This window comes from Vicia villosa, linkage group LG6, assembly GCF_029867415.1.
Source record: "Vicia villosa cultivar HV-30 ecotype Madison, WI linkage group LG6, Vvil1.0, whole genome shotgun sequence".
Classification (NCBI taxonomy): Eukaryota; Viridiplantae; Streptophyta; class Magnoliopsida; order Fabales; family Fabaceae; genus Vicia; species Vicia villosa.
This window is the reverse complement of record NC_081185.1, coordinates 5,036,313-5,055,390: the sequence shown is the minus strand read 5'-3', so window position 1 is coordinate 5,055,390 and position 19,078 is coordinate 5,036,313. Positions and strand designations below refer to the sequence as shown.

Genomic DNA, 19,078 nt, shown 5'->3' with positions numbered 1-19,078 from the left:
AGTGTTTGGACAACTACTATATTTTGACAATGATGAAAATGATTACAGCTTAAAACCAAGTATATTCCTCTATATAAGAATGTTACTAGTGAATAGAGTTTAACAACACAAATTACTAACAACAAAAACTAAAGACTCAATAAAACTAAAATACAAATTATTTGTTATCTCCATGTATGAGTCTTTACATGGAGATATCCTCTTTAAATAGAAACAAAATCCACCTGCAAAGTCCATTAGGGTTTGTATCGTTTCATGCGGCTGAAGTAAATCCAATGGCGCAAGTAATTATTCTTCATTAAGTTGATTTGAAATCTTTGATTTGATAAATCTTAACATTCAAATTTGTTCTCTTTAATACTTACAAATTGATCTTTTGGGGGAACTTTCCTTTTTTCATAAAACGCATAAATCTGACAAATCAAATTTAAGAAGTATAAACAAATCTGCAACAAATGTGAGGTTTAATCAGTGTAGACTGGCTTCTATATGAGGCAGAATGTTTCACACTCTGTGGAGCATCTTACTCTACATTGTTCCTCCTTATTTTGAGCTCATAGAGACAAAATGTATCACACAATGTCATGACATTTTGCTCCACATGCTGCCTATTAAAATGATGCCAATTAGATGTAACAATAACATGCTTACGGACTGTCACAATCTTTCTTTGGGTGCATGTGATAAGAGCATCCTAAATCCATGACCCAACTTTTTTTAGTCTCCAAACTCGTCACTACCGGGAAATGATACTTTCATAACCATCCTCATATGAGAAACTACAATTTGAACAAAATCTTATTTGTCGCACCCCTCTCAGGATAATCCTTTTTAAAGTGACAAATTTTTAGACTAATAAAGCATTTCAACCTTGATTTATCAAAACTCTTGGATTTAGTCTTTTCCCTACTTTTACTTCTCCCTCTTAAGACACTTAAGCCTTCACCACTATTGTCAACCTTCAAATATTTCATCATTGAGAGCTCCTTAGACCTCACAGGAGTCAAAACTTCATCCAAGATAATTATACCTTCCTTACCATAAAGAAGAGCATTCTTAAAGTGCTCAAATGATTTGAGTAATGAGGTTAACAAGAATAGATCTGATAGAGTAAGAATTATGATTAATTAGAAGTAGAGTTTATATTATTGTTAGTTAATTTGTAATGATTTTTAGAATATTCTTAAGACATTTTGGGCTTTAAATAGCTTTTGGGCTTTTAGTTATTTATCCATTAAGAGCATTATATATGTAGTGTCTTTGACACATTTTAGGATATAAAAGAAATCAAAGTTATTTTTATCTCTATTTTCTTAGCTTATTTTTAATGTCTTTATTTCTTATTGTTGAAACCCTAATTTGATAGTTTTGATAGGAATTTCTTTCTATCAATTGGTTCTTTCATCTTGAACTTCAACCCTTCCTTCCATGGATTATCCATATTATCATTCTTACACCCCATACACTCCATACATTCCACACCAACAACACATAATTTCTACTTCACCTCAACAATCATCTTTTACCTTTCAAGAACATTCAAGTTACCATAGCCACCAACCACAATCTCAAGATTTCTATTCACAATTAGAAACTCTCAAACAATATTTAATGGAAACTCATGAGATCTCAAATAAAAATAGAGAAGAGATAAAAGAACATGTCCATGCCCTTAGTCTTTCTCTCAGAGCATCATCTCAAAAAATTTCTCCAATTTCTTTCGAAGCTCAAAAGAATGGTACAGAAACAGAAAAATCGTCAGCAAAAGAAGAAAAAGTAACCAAAAATAAAACTCTAGCAAATTTTTGGACCTCAACATTATTTCCGACAAAAACACCGGCATCACCTCCAATGTCCGTTTCAGCATCACCTCTTCTGGAAAAACAACTACATTTGCCACCAAATATGTTTTTGGAATCACCAGATCCGCCACTAAAACCACTACCTGAACTGTCAGATCTTCCATGGAAACGACCATTAAAACCTTTATCTTCACCTCCACTGCTGGCAGCAACAACACCATTGCTAAGTTCTATCCATCTTCTTTTCTCTTCTCCATCCTCTGTTCCCGTGTACCACTTCTCTCTCAGAGAGTATTCACCAATGGCTAATATTTTCGATCCAGACATCGATGATGACTTTTGTGATCTCTATATAGAGTACACTGGTTTCCTAGGATCTGGGTCTTCTCGAGAGAAAGCAAAATCAAACAAAAGGTTAAATACGGGTTCCGACGAAGAACATGAAGTTCGTGACCCTAATGCTATCCCAACTGGTTTCATCAGCTGTGATGCTAAGGTGTGGGAAGCTAAATCCAATGCTATTGAGAAAAATTGGAAGAAAAGAAAAGAAGAAGAAATGATTTGCAAACTATGGGGTGAATCAGGTCATTTCACTAAAGGTTGTCCATCTACTTTTGGAGCAAACCATAAGTCTAAAGAATTATTTTAAAGGATACCTGCAAGAGACAAAATGTAAGAGAACTTTCCACTGAGAAAGTTATAACTAAGATTGAAAGGGATATTGCTGCAAAATTAAGATGGACGAGAAATTCATCATAGTTAGCAGTAAGGGTAGGTTAGTTATGGCTAAAGGAGTTGATGTTTTGCATAAGATAAGAGAAGAAGGTGAACAAAAAGGATCTTCTAATTCTCACATGAACCGATCATGGTCACCGCCACCTCAAACATCAAGTTCACCATCACCTCATGGAAGTCCTGTCAATGCTCGGTTTTAGCGTTTTGAGCCTCGGAGATCTCATTCTACACTACGAAATGCACTCCAGTTTCATGAAAGGTTTGGCAGGCAAGAGAGGGCTGTCGATGACCGTCTTCGAAAGGACAATCAAAAGTTTTCAAGAGATTCTCCACAAGAAAGAGCTTATGGGAATAGTGGACCTAGAAGTCATTCAAGCTGGTTAAGATCTCCAAGACAAGTAGTCCCACATGCAGGAAACTCTTATAATTCATTTGATGGGCGTAATCATAACATGAGCACATTTAGGCTTTGTTTGGATTGATGGAATCTGATGGAGCGGAGTGGAATGGAATGAAATAAAATGATATTCCGTTGTTTGGATAATTTAAAAACGGATGGAACGGAACGGAAAGGAGTGGTATGGATTCCATTCCATTCCATCACTTACCACCATATTCCTTCCCCTCCGATTTGGGCGGAATGAATAATTTGTCTTATTCCGTTCTAAAATTTCCAAACAATGGAATGGTACATTCGTTCCGCTCCGTTCCACTCCGCTCCATCCCACTCCGCTCCATTCCATTCCGCTCCGTTCATTTAGTGATATCCAAACATACCCTTAGGAATATTGATGGTTGGGATTCTCATGGGAGAGATTCTGGTATCCAATATGGTCAACAGTATGATCACAATATTTCACCTAAGACTCTTGAAGAATTAGAGTTGGAGTATAAAAAGGAAGCAATGGAGCTTATGAAAATTCATCCTCGTCATCATTTTGTAAACTTGGCTGTTGTTGGATATAGAAACTTTTCTCCTATTGTTGCTGCTCTGTATGTGACAGAGGTTTCTCATGCTTTTAGTTGCTTAAAATGCACCTTTTCCAAACAGTGAGATCCAGGTGATTTACTTAAGACTCCAACTTTTATGACTGAACCTTGAGGACAAGGTTCAATGTGAATCGGGCGGCAATGATAGAGTAAGAATTATGATTAATTAGAAGTAGAATTTATATTATTGTTAGTTAATTTGTAATGCTTTTTAGAATATTCTTAGAACCTTAAAATATTATTGAGGTGGGCTTTAATTAGTTATTGGGCCTATAGTTACTATCCACTTCTACTACTATATATGTACTCATTGAGAGGGGGCTAAATCATCAATCAAATGAAATCAAAGTTTATCTTTATCTTTTATTTTAATTTCCTTTATTTTTAGTGTTCTTCCCCTTTAGTGTAGTAAACCCTAATTTCATAGTTTTTGTAGGATAACTTCCTATCAAGATCCATGTCCTTGTCATCAATCTTCATCTCAATACTCACTAAGTCAGAAATGATCTTGTAAAAATTTGTCAACTTCTCAACAATAGATTCGTTCTCAGACACAACCTAAGACTCAAAGAATTTATCATATACAATAATTCAAGGTTTACTCACATAAAATCTGCATTTTTTTCCTCGACGACTTCCCCTAAAACTTCATCTTTAAGGCAAATGATAATGACATTTTTTATTCTATCCACCATCTCGATCTTTTTTAATTGTATTAAACGTGTAAGCATCTCACCCTTCAATGCTACAAACATTTGTTAAGTCAATATTGCTTGTATCTTTCACTTTTCACAATAAAAAATTATTATTAAAAAAAATCGATGTTCTAATTAAAATTCTTAATGCTCACTTGTAAGCTTATAATTTATCCTACGATAGATTCAAGTTGTTACGAAACTAAAAGATTAATCCCTATTTCTTTTCTTATATAAAAGTATCCGTAAACAAATACTCCCTCTGTCCCAAATTATAAGAGAAATTCTCTTTTTTGATACATTGAATAATTAATGTATCTGGTCTATATATAGACCAGATACATTAATTATTTAGTGAATTTAAAAAGTGAATTTCTCTTATAATTTGGGACGGAGGGAGTATAGGTTAAGATGTACATGAATGACCATATCATATGTTCACATATAAACCACGAGTTACTCCAACTAAAATAGTTATTTTATTAGAAAAAAAATCATTTCCAAAAGAACAAGTTGAAAGCAAATTGACTTCCCTCTGGTGGTCTGCCTTTGGCCCAAATGCAAATGACAAATATATAAGTTAAGGGTATTATTATTTATTACGACAATTTGTCACTATAATTTAATTTAATAAATTTTACATGTTGTTAAGTTTAATAAAGTAATGTAATAATAATAATAAAATTATAAGATATTAAAATAAACAATTGTTACAAAAGGCTAACTTAAGAAACTTGAAGGTTTTAGATTAAAAATTAGTTTACATCATCAATATAGTGAGTACAAATTAGATGAATATTATATGAACTTTTTAATCATAGAAAACATCGGAAATTATTGATACCAAAGGGAAACCAATATCATGTCCCAAGATACAAACAGATTTATACGAAAATAATCGATTAAAAAAGGTTCAACCTCTTATTCAATATTCATTCATTCATGATTCGTGTTGTTTTTTTCTCTCAATTTTTTACTTCTTCTTTTAAAAATAACATCCATGGTGTTTCTTTTTGCCTGTTAACTAAAAACAGTCCAATGTGCTGTTTTGATCACAATAGAATTTAAAAGCATTATGGATATATATTTCCTGTCACCTACTCCATATATATATATATATATATATATATATATATATATATATATATATATATATATATATATATATATATATATATATATATATATATATATTTGATCACATAATTTTTAGAAGTTGTGGTCGGTATCTCACCACCAACGCCGATAAGATGAAGAAGTCAGAAGGTTGCAAAACAATTACATAAGTAGTAGTGGGGGACAAGTGCATTTAATGTGTTTTCCCTTAATGAGGCATTTTGCCAACTTTCCAGGCACGGGGCTTTAGGATCGCATATTAGGGTGTGACGCTCTGCTCTAAGATATCCAAGTGCACTTGAATTCGTTTGTATTTTCAAAACGGTCTAACCGTCTCTTTTTGTCATCACACAATTTCCTAATCTGGATTGCTGATCGATAATCGTTCCACTATAAAGTGCTGAATAATTTTTCAAATATTCTTTTCGTTTCGCTTTTCCATTTGAAACCTACCCTATTCTTTGAGCTCGTTCATTGTTTGCGAATTTCAGTGTTTCTACCTGCTTAATGTAACATCACAATTTATTAGCTATTTTATTAATTAGCTTATTTGGTGTTTTTAATAATTATTTATTTTATTTAATTATTTGGTATGATAGTTATTTAATTGGTGTTTTGTGCTAATTAGACTGTTAGTAATATTATGAGGTAATATGTTAATGGACCTAATTAGTGGAAATATAAGGATGGGTAGTAAGTGGGTTAAGCCCAATTAGAAAGAAAAGAGATAGTAAGAGTTGAGTTAGGTCATTTTTTATAACATTGACTTTGGTAAGAAGAAGAGGAATATAAGAGAGTAGAAGAGAGAAGAGATTTTGTAGAAACTTGAAGATAGAAGGAGATTAACTTGAGTTAAGGGGGAGAATCTCATTATCTTGAACTTATATGTATGCAATGTGATAGTATACTAGTTAATCATCTCTCAATTTCATAAAGTTGTTAAATGTTAGGGTTTATGTGAAATCAATGTGATTTTGTGAATTCTTCATATTCAATGTGTTGTATGGATGACCCATAACTAGAAACATGAATAGGATCCAATAATATGTGATAATTTGTTGTTGGAATGAGTTTTGTTGTGTTAAAATTGGATGTGGGTTAGTGGTTGTTGTATGAGGGGAATGGGGAAGAAAAATTATGATTTTTAGGTTTTTACGTAGCATGAGTCAATCTATACAGAAGCCAGGGTCGGCCTGAGCTAACCCGCAAAGGAAAAAATCTGGGTTTTTCAGCATGAGTCGACTCATGGGTCGGCCTGAGCAAACCCGCAAGTTATCCAATTTTTGACAGATTTTGTAAAGACCATAACTTTTGATTCGTAAATCCATTTTATGTGTCGTTCAAAGTACTAGGAAGCTAATTTGATATTCTATATAATATGATAGGATTGATTGCACTTGATGAATTAATTATGGTTTTGTTGTGTGAAAACCATGTAATTATCTTTATGTATGCTATGAGTTGGTAAACGATGAATGACAATTGTTGGCATGATATGTGGTATGATATTCATGATAAGTGTGATTGTTATTTGATATGTGTGTTTTGTACAATTGGTGGATAATTCAATGTGTGAATTATGGTGGTATGCGGTATGTTAAGATGGTATGGATAATCTTAATTGCATATGTTTGGTGGTAATTGTACATGCATTCATGGTTGGCTTTGAAACATTAGCGATGAAACTTTGGGTTCACAATTGTGGCTTTGATCTTGTTCGAATCAGAAGCGTGGCTCTGGTTTATAATCGGGAGCGTTGAGCTTGATACTTACATGGTACCACATGCATTGAGTCACATTTATTACATTTGAGTCACATTGTGTGCTATGTGATTGTTTTGAATTGATGTAATTGCATTGTGTGATAATTGAGAATGGTATTGTATGCAATAATTGTGGAACTTATTCAGTTATGAAATGTGATGAAATGATAATGTTATTATATGCTATGTTCATTATACATATTGTATATATTCATTATGATGCGTATTCTCACCCTTCTGTTTGAATGATGTTCATTGTGACATCGTGCAGGTTCTGACGAGTAGTGAGCTTGTCTCAGGAGCTTTTGAGTTTTGTTGTTTTGATTAGGTAGCGAATCATATGCTCTGATCATGAAACACTTGGGGAAACTTTATTTGAACTTGTGATTATGTTTGAATATTGTTATCTTGTTTGTATTTGACATGATAATTTGGATATGTTGTTGAATTGAAGGCTATAATGCCTAGATATTTGGAATTTCAAATAGCATTGTTGGTTATGTTATTTTGAATTGGTAGATGAATATAAAATGAGATATATTCATAGAAATTTCTTGATGTTTATTATTCCACGTGCGATGTGCATAATTTATGAAAGCATGAGGTATCAAATTGTATTACAAGATGATTAGTGAATGTTTGGTATGTTTGTTTTGGGTTTTCATTACGGTGAAAACAACATGTGACACTCTTTTTGTTTTATGCATGTTAATACTCTGTGAATATTTGTTATGTTTGGGGTTTAGAAAAGGGGTGTTACACTTAACATCTTCCCACGACAGATTATCCTATTTTTTAGTGTCCCTACCTTCCTCGAGTTTGTCTTCTTTCCCCAAGGTATTTTCTTCATCCCTTTATGTGCAGCTATGGCCAATTTAAGAAATGTACCCAAAAATGAGTCACCTGAACTTAATAGTGATAAGTTTTCATCATTCACTGGAGAGGAGGATCCAGACCTTATAGACATTTTTAATGGGGTGGATCCTTCTATCAACGCCTAAAATGTGCTAAGCGGTAGTTCTGGGTCAGGGTTTGAATCCTCATGTAGTGATGACGATTCCACTGTGAGAGAAACTGCTACTTTCACTGCCTCTCTTGCCCAAGCCTATTTTGATTTGAGTATAGATTTATCTTGGGAAGCAGAACATGAGAAATGTTGTTTCATCTAGTCCCTCGAGAAAGGCTCAATTCCTAGTCGTTTTAGGGTTTGTGCTTCTTTTTTAGATTGTTCTGTTGATGTTAACCAAAATAACCCTCTTTATGATGTATAAATAAATATGGTTCGATTTAAGATTTTGTTAGAGACGACTGATGCAACTCAATATAGCTGGGTAGATTTTAAATTTCAAGGAACAGTCTACTCCTATATCAGAGATTATGTTGTTGATTGTGCCAATATTGAGGTACGGTCGTATTTTGACTAGTTGATTTCTCCTATCCATACCAAAGAAAGTATATGTAGTGAGTTTGAGTTGTGCTCTATTCCCATTTTTGAATGTATCTTTCAAAAACTAGGTGTAAGGCTGCCTCTAATTGCTTTCGAGAATGAGTTGTTGGGCTTTTGTAAATGTGCTCCAATAATAGTATGAATATAAATGGAAAATAGGTTCTACCTCGAAAAACCTCTTATTTCACTACTTCTCGGTCTAGCATACTTCGAAGAAAAAGGGGCGCGAACAAGGGTTGGTTTCCCTTCGTCAATGCAATAATAATAAAGTCTTCATTGTCTATATTAAGAGTTAGAAGAATTTCAAGCCCCACAATTTCCTTCTCACTCCAATATCCCCAATAACTCATTCCGAGTTTTGTAACATTTCAGATGTTGCTTTAGAGCCAACTGTCTGTGCGTACAGAGCTCAAAGATGATGGTCGTCGTATCACTTCGAGGAGAAAATTGGTTTATACTCTGTCTCTCACAATAAGGTTGAATGATCACGACAAAGATCCTATGATGATGAAATTCAATCATAATAAATCTCAAGTCTCACCTACAAGAATAATTTTTCTTTTTTGTGCCAACCTATGGCGTATAAAATAGAGTCATTCCCTTTCCATTTTCACAACCATAATCGTGAGCATTCTATCTCACACCTCACTTTCTCTCTCTAAATATATTTTTCACTTCCTCTCACTTAGAATTAGTCATAGCACTTTCGAGAAAGTTATCTTTGTTTAGTGATGAATCTTGTATTCTAGAAGCACTATAATTGTAAATTCGCCATGGAATATTTTTATCTTGGTGGAATAATTACTCCATAAGGCAGTGTTTGTTTGAGTTTAAAGCTAAATCCTTTAAAATCTTTGGTTTGGGGATTTATGTTATAAGTCGTCATTTTAGTTCGTAGGCTTAGCCCGATCAAAAACTTACTTTTGTTTGAGATCACCCAGTTTAAAATCTCAATTTTGTTCGTGGTTATCCTAGTAGAAATTATGTTTCGGTTCGTAAGCTCGACCTGATCAAAAGCATACTTTGAGTCGAGTTAAGCCTGGTTTAAAATTCCATTGGTTTGTGGTCAGTCCGGTCAAAACCTCGGTTTGGTTCGTGAGTTCAACCTGACTTAAAAAATCACATTGGTTAAAGATAAAGCTTATAAAATTATAGGTATAGTTTGGAGACTAACCTTTTCAATTTTCTATTTGGAAAGAAGTCTAACCGCTTCAATCCGGTGTTTGGAAGGAAGACTAACTGCTTCTCTACAATGTTCGCTATTTAGTTGGAAGTTAGCCTAAAACTTCATTTTCCCTTATATAAGGGGGCTTGAGAGTTCAACCAACTAAAAACTCTTAAGAACCCCTAAATTTCAAATCTTAAGGAGAAGATTAGGTCACTTCATTTCGACTGAACCTCTATAATCCTTGTGTTACTTTCTTACCCTTAACTTTTTTATTTCTTGCATATTTATTTTTTTCGCTACTAATTTATTAAAACATTCTTTAAAACTTTTTAGAACTCTAAAAATAATTTTAATTTTTTTCAAACTATCGTTTTTCTAAAACACAAGTCACTCCCCCTTGTGTGTGGAGACACATACATGTCATATATATATATATATATATATATATATATATATATATATATATATATATATATATATATATATATATATGAGTTAAAAGGTAGTGCACTGACAGTGTAAAAAATCTTTACACTGTCATCCAATAAAAACATTTTATTCTGTCATATCATATCAGTAACTTAAAATTTACAGTATGACTTGGCGCTTAACAAGGTCGTGATTGGTTGACAGTGTAAAACTTTTTTACACTGTCAGTGCATCGCCCCTTCTCTCTCTCTCTCTCTCTCTCACTTAGAATTCCATTTTCACAACCATAATCGTGAGCATTCTATCTCACACCTCACTTTCTCTCTCTAAATATATTTTTCACTTCCTCTCACTTAGAATTAGTCATAGCACTTTCGAGAAAGTTATCTTTGTTTAGTGATGAATCTTGTATTCTAGAAGCACTATAATTGTAAATTCGCCATGGAATATTTTTATCTTGGTGGAATAATTACTCCATAAGGCAGTGTTTGTTTGAGTTTAAAGCTAAATCCTTTAAAATCTTTGGTTTGGGGATTTATGTTATAAGTCGTCATTTTAGTTCGTAGGCTTAGCCCGATCAAAAACTTACTTTTGTTTGAGATCACCCAGTTTAAAATCTCAATTTTGTTCGTGGTTATCCTAGTAGAAATTATGTTTCGGTTCGTAAGCTCGACCTGATCAAAAGCATACTTTGAGTCGAGTTAAGCCTGGTTTAAAATTCCATTGGTTTGTGGTCAGTCCGGTCAAAACCTCGGTTTGGTTCGTGAGTTCAACCTGACTTAAAAAATCACATTGGTTAAAGATAAAGCTTATAAAATTATAGGTATAGTTTGGAGACTAACCTTTTCAATTTTCTATTTGGAAAGAAGTCTAACCGCTTCAATCCGGTGTTTGGAAGGAAGACTAACTGCTTCTCTACAATGTTCGCTATTTAGTTGGAAGTTAGCCTAAAACTTCATTTTCCCTTATATAAGGGGCACTACGCCATAAAAGCTATTTAATAGCGCTTTATTTTGTTTTTGATAGCGCTTAAAAGTGCTATTAACTGCGCCGCTATTGTAAACGATTTGATTTAATAGCACTTTAAAAGCGCTATTAAAGTATAGGTTTTTAATAGCGTTTTTCCTTAAGTGCTATTGAAGTGGACATTTTGCGCTTTATAATACGTTTTTCAAATTGATTTTGATAGCACTTTCAAACAAAGCACTATTATAGCACACATGTTTGATAGCACTTTCGAACAAAGCGCTATTAAAGCACACATGTTTGATAGCACTTTCAAATAAAGCGCTATTATAGCACACATGTTTGATAGCACTTTCAAACAAAGCGCTAATATATGGCACATGTTTGATAGTGCTTTCTCTTAAAAGTGCTATCATAAAATGTTTCATTAATAGAAATATCAATAAAATGCTATTGTAGTATACTTTTTTTTGCCGTACACAAAATCATTCTTTTTGTGTGCAAATATCGAAAAGCTACATTTAATTCAATACTAAATAATATTTTAAACAAAATCCACTTGTTTACAAATATCATAACATTTTAATGTATTAAAAAAGAGGGAATTTGCATAGCCAAATTTGTATATGCACACATTGTAACTTAGAGTACTTAAATCCAAATCCTAATGCAAAAAGTCACATTCTCTAAACAAAATACCTAAAAAAACAAGAAAGGACAACAAAACAGCACCAAGTAGTAACCACCCTTCACGAACCAAAAGCGTCGAACCCACAGATACAATCACTTAGCTAGGCAAAATAACTGCTTCTTGTTTTCCTGTATCATAGAAGGACTATATTGATTATGTCTTGTACAATAAAAATCAATTCAAGATATAGAGTTATCAAATATTAATAATAAAACTTATAGTACTGAAGTTTAATATAAAAAACAAATTTTAATCAAGCATGAAAGTCACCATGGTTAGTAGTGAAGATTAAAGAAAAACCAACCGAACCGCGTTGAAAAATTGATTTGTGGCTTACAATTCACAAAATTAACTAAATGGTCCTAATTGTCAGTTTGTAGTAACAATTTAGTACAATCATGTTCATGAAAAATTGGATAGGGGAGGTGCATGCCCTCTGAGTCCTGCGCCAGTGTTATGTAATTCAAATTGATTTCTCTACTTTACTTTTCAAAAGGACTTCTAAGTTCCTCTAAGTCCTGCTGCAAGTTCAATGACTTCAAACTCACTAACAAAATCTAAATTTGACAAAAATTTTACTACAAGTTTAATGACTTCAAACTCACTAACAAAATCTAAATTCGAAGAAACTTCTACAAATTTGATAAGTTCAGTGAGTATCATAAACTAGTAACAATAATGAGTAAGCAAAAGTGTTACATATAAAAGAATAGATATGAAAGTATTATGAAAATAGTTTATGATTGTTTATAAGCTGCCAGCTTATTTTTTCATAAGTTATCCAATATAGCTACACATGGTTTTTGTTTTGGGGCCACAATGAAAAGAATAGATATGTGTAGTGTAATGGTGATTTATGGTCCTATGTCATGTGATTACATGTTGCAAGTTGGGTACTAGTATATCTATATGTTACATGCACGTGTGGGTCTCTTGTCATAACTAGTTAACTAGCCACTAAAATTATGAAAAATGCTACTAATAAATGTCTTAATAAATTTCATAGACATATATGTTGTAAAATTATACTGTATAATAATCATGATATAAATAATATAATGATTTGAGATATTTTTAAATACTACTAGGGACACTTTCACGTACGAGTGTGTTGACAGATATTAATTCGAGTATAGTGGGCCGGTAGTTGACACGTTTAGACAAAGAATAATTGAAGTGTCACACAAGCACATAACCGTTTGGACGTTGCACTGTGACTCATTTTCAAGCTGTTACGTGTTTGAAGAATTATGGATCGATTTGCCTAAAGTGTACACTTTGAACATCTTTAACTAAAATTCCATTGGTTTTTTATAATTTATTCAGACATTTAACTTGTTACTAATAAAAACCATAATTTAGTTAATAAATGAGTCACTGAAAATCTTTACCTGTTACTAATAAATGTCTTAATAAATTATAGCTTGAAGTGTACACTTTGAACATCTTTAACTAAAAATCCACTGGTTTTTATGGCTCATTTAGGGAATCTCTACTATGCATAATCAAACATATGATTCTGATAGTAAACTACCACATGAATAAAACAGGGCCTAATTTTATAGACATGTTGAATTGATAGGACTAATTACATGATATTGTGGTATACACAAATAAATCACCAATTTGTCATTTGAATTTGTTTTTGTTCTCATAAACAATTAGGTACTAGAAAAAATGAAAGTGATGGATATATTCTAACCTTAGCTAGACACCTACTGAACACTCACTCAGCCAACCTCACATATACCCAACATTCGCTCCACCTTCTGAACGCTTCCGCCGCCGTAAATCAAAAGAACAACAAACTGCTCACACCCTCCTTCAAACCATTACCCTTCATTCACCATCCCATTTCTGCAACCCACTCCCAGCAACAATATCTAGCACACCCCGCACAGTACGAACCACCGTTCCACTCAGCGTAATTTCATTTGTAGATTCTCTTGATAGAAAGAAACACTTACTAGACAAAATAAAAACAGAAACAACGCAGAAAGCTAAAAAAGTACCTGATTCTTGGTGAGACGTCTTCTAATAACTCTTATCTTCTTAGGACGCAAATCAAAGGCAAGTATTTCTTCATCTTATAAACCCTCAATGTCGACTTTTGCTTATGTGAAATCATAGTCAAATTCATACACAATCAATGAAATCCCTAATTTTACAATTTACAACATAAAGCAATAGTCTGAGAGAAAAAATATTACCAAATACAAATGAACAGAAAGGTGACGGTGGTGAGCCGAGGAAGGCTGAGTCCGGCGGAGATTGAGTTTTCTTCGTTCTTTCTATTCGAGTGGAAATCGGAGGCAAACAATGCATTAATTGGAGGAAGAAGAGGACTGAGGTAGAAGAACACTGACTGAATCGATGAATTGGAGGAAGAAGAGGATTATCGATGAATCAGAGGAAGAAGAGGACTATGCTAGGTTAATTTGTGTGTTCGTGAAAAGTTTGTCCATTAAAACCAAAATTATCCCCCAAAAAGAATTTTTATTTTTATAATAAATTTTATTTTGTATTATTATTTTTATAATTAAATAGTGCTTTCTGCAAACGCTAACATAGGGTAGTCTATTAATAGCGTTTGTTATAAAGTGCTAACATAGTGAAGAATAGTAATAGCGTTTTTAAAAAAGTGCTAACATAGTGGAGAATATTAATAGCGCTTTTAATAAAGTGCTATCTTAGTGAAGTTTAATAATAGCATTTTTTTACGAAGTGCTATCAAAATTTTTTTTATAAAAGTTTCAAATAAAAATTTTGTTTGAATAGTTATTCTTAAAATTTGATTTTAAGTATTTCATCTATTTATGAAGAAAATTTTGGATATCCAAATTTTAAAAAATCACTTAATTTTGAAGCTATTTCAAATAGATTTTCATAAAAATCATTTTTGAAATACAACTTTTTGAAAAAATTACAATTTTGACTAAGTTTTGATCTTCAATAATCTATGTTTATGTTCTAAAATGTCAAAATTATTGTTTCATTTTAGAAAAAAAAAACGAATATAAAAAAAGGGATATGTTGATGTGCATAAGGTATATTCTTATGTACGGTGCATAAATACTCAAATATTGTTTATATTACTCAAAGTATTATATTTATTACTCAAAATAACATACAGATTACTCAAAATAGTATAAATATTACTCAAAACAATGAATATATTACTCAAAATAATTAAAATTCGATATTACTCATAATGGTGTAAATATTACTCAAAATAGTGTACACATTACTCACAATTAATAATTACTCATAATTAATAGAGGTGTACAAATAATGCATATATTATTCATGGATTATGATATTATTACTCGTTTCTAATTAAAATGTTACTCAGAACAATTTAAATATTAGTCGTACGAGACTTATGCACCGTGCATAAGGATATACCTTATGCACATCAACCTGACCCATAAAAAAACTTTTAATATTTTGAAAAACGGTTTTTGAAAATCTATTTTCAAAAATACAAAGAAAAAATCTATTTTTTTAAAGCTGAAACAAATAGCCCCTTAATTTCGAAGGTGAAATGTATTTTATCTCGATTACAGAAGCGAGATAATAAAATGTCTCATGAAAAGATGTTATTTTACCTCTGGTTACCAAAAAATCGAGGAGTAAGGTTATCTGCACATGAGTTCAATCATCAGAAAAATCAATTCCAAAAAATCTGTATGTCCTTTATTGTTTAAATTCAAAGAAAGGTATTTGATTCTTATAGTAGAATCTGCAATTTGATTACATCTTTCTTGTATTAATTGCAAACACATGCATTTCATACAAGGACTTTGATGTAACAAGGTCTACTTGATGCTTTTATCATGTAGTGAGGGTTTCTTCGTTACCACAAACTTAACTTTCTGTCCAAGTCTAGATTTTTTAATTCTATTTCTTCTACATTTGTCTCTATTATTTGACTTAGAAATTTACACTCTGGTTATTTGGCTACTTGCATTTTTGCAAAACCTTTTTAATATTTTAAATTCCTCCACTACAAAAAAAAAAAAAAAAAACTCAGTAGTAACGTGAAAATCACGCCACAAAGTGAAAAAGTACATCACAAATCAAAATTTACGACGTGGAAAATTACGCCGCAGAAGAGAAGGTGGCAGCTCAGTAGTAACGTGATATTCACTTCACTACTTAGTAAAGTGAAAATCACGTTACAAAATTTGGAACAAATATTCACGCACTTTAAATCAGAGCAGGCGTAGTAGGTTTGGGACAGGAAAAGAACCTTTAGTTGCGACGTGATTTCCATGTTACTAATTAGCGACATGAAATTCACATCACTAATAATTGCTATTATACAATACTAGCGTTCAAACGGGCACTCCCGTGCCCGTTTGTCCGCTTTTTTAATGTGCACAGCGTCAAAACACAAACGTATTTTTTATTTTATTTTAATTTAAAATATTTATTAAATAAATTTTATGATACAAATTAAAAATAAAATACATGAATTGTACTAAATAAATAGGTATTAAAGAGGAGTTAATTACATACATTTATTTTTAATTATCAAATGTGTTTAAACTAAGGGTCTGTTTGGTTGGGGGGTTTTGGAGGGGAGGGGAGGGGAGGGAATATTTTAAATCAATTGTGTTTGGTTCAATTTTTTATGAGGGGAGGGGAGGGGAGGGGAGGTAATCTGAATCCCTCCGAGAGCAGTTTTTCGTTCCCTCCGAATCGGAGGGATTTGGAGGGGAGGGGAGGGAGAGGAGTTATATTAAAATCTATTTTTTTATATTGACAAAATTATCCTCATTTTTTTATTATAATCATAAATTGTCCTTAATAAATATTATATGCTAATTTGTCATTTAATTAAAAAAATTCATATTTTTTAACGGCAACTCCATTATTTAATTACTATGACTCGACTTTTTTTTCATGTGTCTTATTCTGTTTTTTTTTTTTATGTTTTATTTTGTTTATTTTCAATTTTTTTTGTTTTGTTTGTAATAACGTAATTGTTTTATAAGTTGTTGTGTTGTATTACATATCGATTTATAATTGTAGTATATGAGTTATATATTATATATAATTTAATTTTATAAATATTTTATAAGATTAGATGGATCATCAAGAAGAGAAAATGATTCATTTGAAGATTGATAACATAATGATTTTATGGCATTTATCGATATTTTATTTACACTTTAATATATTTTTGAGTATTTGAAATATTAAATATTTTATTTGTGATTATCTATGTTGTTCATGAGTTGACAATTTTTTTTTTTGTGAAATATCATTTTGTTTTTATTTTATTTAGTAAGAGTGTTATAATATTTTAAGGGTAAAAAGGTAAAGTAGTTTTAAAACCCCTCCCCTCCCCTTGTGAACCAAACATATATTTGATTAAAATGTCTCCCTCCCCTCCCCTCCCCCTCTTTTGAACCAAACATAAATTTAATTAAAATACATCCCTTCACCTCCCCTCCCCTTTATTAAAATCCCTCCCCTCCCCTCCCCTATGTTGAACCAAACGGACCCTAAGATATCTTCGTCTAACTCACTTAATTGTATGTCCCCTTTTTTTATTTCACAAATGTGTATATGCATTTTATTATTTTTTTGCATATGTCTCTTTTAAAAAATTATTATTTCAACATAGTTATTAAAAATAAAAATTAAATGATAATATTCACTTTCAACATATCTTAACTTTTAATCCATTTCTCTCTCTCCTAAATATTTTCTATCTCTTTCTCTCCATCAAACTTCATACTAAAAAAACTATCTCTTGCTCTCTATTCCTATAAAAAATACACACTCTCTCTCTCTCTCTCACTCTCTCTCTCTCTCTCTCTCTCTCTCTCTCTCTCTCTCTCTCTCTCTCTCTCTCTCTCTCTCTCTCTCTCTCTCTCTCTCTCTCTCTCCCTCTCTCTCTCTCTCTCTCTCTCTCTCTCTCTCTCTCTCTCTCTCTCCTCATTACTAAAAAAGATACCCTTTCTCTACGAAAAATATTTTCTCTCTACTAAAAATATAATTATAGATTTTTTCCTCTCTGTCTAACTTCCAATCATTTAACTTGTAGGTAGGGTCTGTTTGGTAAAAATAGCGGTTGATTGATAAGCTAACTGATAGCTTTAGCTTATGACTGATGGCTAATGACTGATGACTTATAGCTTATAGCGGATGGTTGAGACGGATAGATTATAAGCTAATTGAAATGTTTGGTAAAATTAGCGGTTCAATTAACTTATAAATGTAAAATGACATAAAAGATATTTAATATATATTTATTTTATTTTAAATTAAAATAAATTATAAGGGTTAAAAATCGATTTTAATTAAAACAATAAGGATAAAAAAGGAAGAAAAAATGATAAGCTATAAGACATAAGCTAAAACGCTATTTGAAATAGCGTCTGGAAAATAAGCTATAAGCTAGTAAAATAAGCTATAAGTTCGTGATGAAAAGACCGTTACCAAACGGGTCTAAATTATCATATGAGCTTATAAGACATAAGACATAAGCTATAAGCTCGAAAACTTGGCTTACCAAACAGAGCCGTAGTAGTTATTATACATGAAAGTTATTTTAATTAATGCGTTGAGTTGTAAAATATAGAGTTAAGTGAAAAAGTAGTAGTTATTATACGTGCAAGTTATTTAAATTAATGTCTTAAGTTGTAAAATATAGAATTAAGTGAAAGATAATTGTTATAGAAGTTATAGCTTATGGTGGAAACTCAAATTCTGTAGACCATGTGCAAAAGATCTTAACCTCTGACTCGTACTCAATTTTTGAAAGCAGAACCGTTTAAGAATAGGAAAAAATTGTTTGAAAAAAATATTTAAAAAAGAACTAAAAAATGGCTCACTTAAATTTTGTAAGAGATTAAATAGGAATTTTTTTCTTAGAGACTTAATTTGACTCTCTCTTTTTTGTAAGAGACTAAAATGGATCTTTATTGGCAGTCTATTCACGGTTCAAAAGTAAAGAAAAAAAAAACGGTTTGAAAAAATATTTGTGGAGGGACTAATATGACTCGGTTAAATTTTGTAAAAGATCTAATAGAGACTTTTTTTTTAAATAACTGATCTGAACTCTGTAATTTTTGTGAGAGACTAAAATGAAATTCACTAAAAAAAATTATTAAGAATCTTGATTAAGAAAAGACAAACATGAATGTCTCTAAGAAAAACATTTTAAAAATAAGGATCTTTCATTCCCTTTTCTATTCCTCTCTAATTTCTTATGCATGACTCTTTGTCAAAGAAAAAAAAAAAGTAAAAACAAAATAAAGAA

The 19,078-nt window shown here is 31.8% G+C and overlaps 1 pseudogene; it reads left to right on the top strand.

The window, feature by feature from the left end:
* The first annotated feature begins 2,103 nt into the window (after window positions 1-2,103).
* On the top strand, window positions 2,104-3,591 carry LOC131611072 (uncharacterized; annotated as a pseudogene).
* The last annotated feature ends 15,487 nt before the right edge of the window (window positions 3,592-19,078 follow it).